The 5,246-nt window shown below is 32.1% G+C and overlaps 1 non-coding gene across 1 annotated transcript; it reads right to left on the reverse strand.

The window, feature by feature from the left end:
• Nucleotides 1-4,025: 4,025 nt before the first annotated feature.
• Trnah-gug lies at nucleotides 4,026-4,097 on the reverse strand. Its single transcript has one exon. It is a non-coding gene; the product is annotated as a tRNA-His (tRNA).
• Nucleotides 4,098-5,246: the final 1,149 nt, after the last annotated feature.

Here is a 5,246-nt window from a genome sequence, read left to right on the forward strand (position 1 = left end):
GAAATTATATTCTTATTAAATTAATTGTAATTACAGGGAAAAAATTCTAAATATTAAGTAAGTTCTTGTTTGTTTTAGGTTTTAATTTATTAATTACCTATAACAATTTTAACAATAAAAGCCTTTTGAAAAAGTTCCTGATCAGGAACGAAACGACAAGAAAAAAAATCGCTGCTGTTTTTTTATCCTTTTTTTAACCGCCTATCACACCAGAACCCAATTCCCAAGAAAATAAATATATTTTAATATTAAACAAAAGGTTCAAGAAGATTTCAACGTTATTGTATTTAATTTTACTAAAATTGTTTTAAATACACTTTATTGTTATGGGATACACAATAGTTTTACATACTAATAAAATCTCAAAATTTCGTGGGTTTTCTGTAAAAATTCCTGCATATTGCAGTTTTGCTAGCACATTACTGTTGAAAATTATTAAAATGCTTTTGTAAATATTTACAAATTTCCTAGAAATTGCGTTGAGGTTCTGAAATAAGCATACATCACAAATTATTACACAAACAAAATTTATTTAGGGAGTGATTACTTTAAGTTACAAAAACGACCTACAAATGTAAAACCAACAATGTTAAAAATTATTGAAACTTCTTATGTCTTCTTATCACTAACGTTTCGTAGCTATCAAGTGTCAATAAAATAAAAAATTATAACACCCCATTGATATTGTTTTTCGAGTAAATCCGTTTATTATTAATTTATTTTACGCAATTATTCACACCCGGAATGGATACTAAGAACAACACTTAACAAACGTAAAATCGTTAGGTGTAATAAAGAACTGCACTAATATACAGGGTGTCTTTTAGTTCACTGCTAAACATCTACAGGAGATTCCTAAAAGTCCCTAAATGTTAGTATCGACAATTTTAATGATTCGTTTATAATGAACAATGACAAACCGTTACGTTTATGCTCGAGACAACGTGATCGCTGATTGGTTGAAAAGAATGTCGAGCGCCAATTTTAATGATTCGTTTACAATGAACAATGACAAACCGTTACGTTTACGCTCGAGACAACGCGATCGCTGATTGGTTAAAAAGAATCTCGAGAAAAATTTCACCAATCACCGTTGAAACAGAATGTTGTGTTTTATTGTAATCCTGATCTTGTTGTTTTAATATCGATAGCTAAAAATGTATTACAAATATTTCAACTAGTAGCATATTTTTGTATTAATTTGTATCAAGGAACATCCTGTAGGAGTTTGGCAGTCGAATTAACGAACACCCTGTAGTACTTTTTTCCCTTACTGTAAATATTCCCTTTTACCTTAAAACTCTAGTGTAAAATTGTACTTTGTGAAATGGTTTATTTTCATATTTCCGTAAGAATTCTAGACAACTCGGTACTCCTACGTGCTAGAGAAGTACCGGAGCGATCAATCAAGAACTAACCTAAAAAAAATCCCCCGCTAGGTGAGTACGTGCGGAACATTAACAATTTCCCGGCCGGGCACTACATTAGCGCGGTGAATGGCGCTGACGTTTAATTTGTGTACTTAATTGAATCTCCGACCCCTTTTTAAATCAGAAACCTCCCTTTGCAGAACTGTAATCCCCGTCTTTTATTTCCTTTATTAGGATGTATAAATATGAAGAGGAGGGAAGGGGCAGGTTCGAGGTATAATTGCTTATTTAGCCGGTGTACCCGTCGCTAAGCGGTGATTCATAGGCGCCGATTCACGTAAATTTGTCTAACTGGATTGTAACTTATTTTTAAAGTCCAAATAACGCTCACAATCAGTCCCGCCTCCCGTCGCGTTTGTAAAATCTTACATCCATTAGATATTCGTTTTCGAATCACCCTGTATAGAAAAACACATACCAGGGCACTTAGATAACTTGCATGACAGGAAAAGTAATAATTACTAAGTAGTAATTACAGCTTGGCTAAACTCATCTTGACCGATAGAGAGAGATCAAGAAAATATGCCTCAAAAGATAGTGACAAAGACAGGAGAATGGGAGTAGTGGAGCAGGTACCTTCTGTGAAAAAATTTTATTTACAACTAGACCTAGTATTTATTGAAGGTTTTATATTACATATTAAATATAGGCGCAAATTACTTGCTTTCTTTGTAGGTACCTATTTCAAAGTAGACTATCTGTACTTGATCAGATTTAATGACCGTAAATAACTGAGTGATTGAGCAAGCAACTAAGTATCTAAGTAAGTGGGCAAGTACGCATAAGCAAACAAACAAATAAGCAAGCAGGCAAAGAAATAAAGCTATGTTCTTAGGGCATTAATTCTATTTCAATATTTTTTGGCAGCATTGTTGTTATGTAACTTTTGTGCATCTGTCAAACTGAATGATAGTCACATGACTTATATATCTTTTGGATACTTAGATTTTTGGCATCGAGCAACATTGTTTTACTTCATTTCATAAGATTTTTTTAGAATTATTTATTGAATTTGTTTGAATTGGCGTAACACATTTAAAATAATATTGAAAAATACGAATAGCTGTGTTTTTTAAGTCAATGACAACAAAACAAACAAAATTGAGACTGTAGCTAACAAATGCTTTTAAGAAAACACTGTCAGCAACGACGTGAGGATTATTTAATTCATCACTACCATAAAATATATGTCCTGGAATTCTAGAATTACATTTTTTGTTAGATATGAACGACCAAGATCATTATTGCTTTCAACAGTGTGGTTACAATTTTTATGAGTTTCAGCAATTTGCATTTTAATTAATGCAATGTCCTGACACACTTTGTAATTTTCTAGTGCATTGGCATACTGGTATCTGCTGACTTTTCTCTATACTTACAATTAGTGCGATAATTGTGTCTAATTTTAATATTTTTTAGAGATGAGCACGTTTCGGAAAAGTGTGTTACGAACATGTCTGTTGAACATGTCGATGAAATGTCCGGAGATATCGATGAAATGTCCGGACATGTCGGGAAAAGTACTTTTGACCTTGAATCTAATAAGACACCTATGAGTGACGTCACGTTTTCACAGGTCACTGCTTATGGGTGCACAAAGCAAAATATTACTTTTATTCTAATGAATATGTGTCGATATATTTTACTTATTACCTAGGACCTTTAAACTTTTTTATAAACTGGTTTCTAATTTTCCTCGGACAGCCAATACACTTATTTAAATGTTTTTCCATCTTACTGGAATTCTTAAAAATTGTTTTCAGCAGAAGTTACATTTATAATGATTTTTACTCAATTCGGAAAAATATAACCAAACTGTTGATTTTGGCGTCATACTTCATTTATAAACTATTTGTGTATTAAATATTACATTCAGGATCAACTGATTACTATTTACTAATCGTTAACTTTGCCAAAAATAATAAAATATGGACATATAAAAGAGGTTATATTTTTAAAATGTCAGTTTCAGTTAAACAATCACCAACAAAATTACAAGAAAATGGCTAAATATCTTTAATTTTACATGTACCAACCTCAAAATTTTTTTGCGGAATTATGATTGCAACAAATAATTCCACGCATGCGCATACAACTTTTCACTCTTGAAAAGTGGCCTCAGGACATGTCCACTTTTCACGACATGTCCAGGTGACATGTCCGCAGCACATCTCTAATATGTTTTATTATTTTGTTGGAATACCTTACGGGAAATTTTCGTTTAGTGTTTTTGTTTTTGTAGAGACATACGAATATTAGTGATTGACAAATAATAATAAATTTTTTGTAAAATTTGCTACAGGCAATGTAAAATTATGAAAGGTATCAATACGAAGCAGAGCATAATCCTTTTTGCCTTGGTATTTAAAATAGCTGGAAAATTAATTATGTTCTTTTTTTGTCACTACAAGGAATATGTATAAAGCAGGGCACTGAAAAATGGTAAATAAACTGTGAAGAGTTCTTAGTGTTTCTAATACGTATGTATAATCTCGCTTGTTAAATAAAAATATATATGAATAATATGAAAATAATATTTATAATTAAAAAAAAAAAAACAAAAAAAAGGCCTTCACCGTGACAATGTTCTCACATTGCCGTGACCAGGATTCGAACCTGGGTTACTACGGCCACAACGTAGGGTCCTAACCACTAGACGATCACGGCTATTGAAGGCTATGCGAGACCAATTCGTAGTGCGCTATTTCACATAACAATGCTGTTTACAAAATAAAAAATATTTTGTATTAAATTGATATACTTAATGGTTAATAATTTATTACCGATAAAAATTATCTTGGTTAACGCTCGGTGATTCATAACAAGTAGGCATTTTTATCTATATTTCTATAGGAATATACCTACTGCGGTTGAAAAGTAACAGTAGACAAAACAATTTCTATTTATAAAGTGTATAAATTGATGTTGACATTCCGTCACAGATATTTAAAGAGAAATTTAAGAATATTTCGCATCAAATGCTATTTTAAAATTTATAGGTATACGGGGTGTCCCATAATTAGTGTGCAATACTTTAGCAGTAGAGTCTACGACAAAAATAAGATTACTCTTTCCTATAAACAAGGATCGAAACATTCCTAAATCAGTTAACGTATCATTATGAATTTTGGTATATTGGACATCCAATAAATGTTCTAATGAACTACACGAAAACTCTTTAAAAATTCTAGTCAAGGGTGTCTCAGGCAGGGGGGCTCACGGGTAAAATGCGCCCCCAATTTTTTGCATGTCAATATTTTCTTTAAACATCAAACCACAACAGATATGAGTTTTTTGCAAAAAAATGTACTCTTGATTTACTTCGATAAAATGCTTCGTTTTCGAGAAAATTCGATTTGATTACATAATCTCAAGAATGGAAAGGATTACATGTATAGGTAGGTAGGCCATGAAAACAAACGTTTGTTTACTTGAATTAATTTGACAGATTATTAAATTCAAATTTTTGCTTTCACTTTACGGTGTTGTATTAATATTAATCTAAAGAAAAAATATGCAAAATTTTAGTAATCGCGAGCTAGCAGACATTCATTTTGTGTATGGATTTTGTAATGGGAGAGCACTAGCAGCACAAAGGGAATACCAACGAAGATATCCGAATCGGAGGCAATCTGACATAGAATATTTTCTACGGTCCATAGACGATTAACGGAGAATGGATCTTTTAAAAAACCGCGCGGTCAGGGAATGCCACCAAATGATTACAATTTCGAAAATGCCGTAACTCAATTTGATGATCATCCTAATATCAGCATCCGCACAGTGTCAAGAGCCACTAATATTCCACGAACAACT

This window comes from Anoplophora glabripennis, unplaced genomic scaffold (assembly GCF_000390285.2).
Source record: "Anoplophora glabripennis isolate ALB-LARVAE unplaced genomic scaffold, Agla_2.0 scaffold84, whole genome shotgun sequence".
Lineage (NCBI taxonomy): Eukaryota > Metazoa > Arthropoda > Insecta > Coleoptera > Cerambycidae > Anoplophora > Anoplophora glabripennis.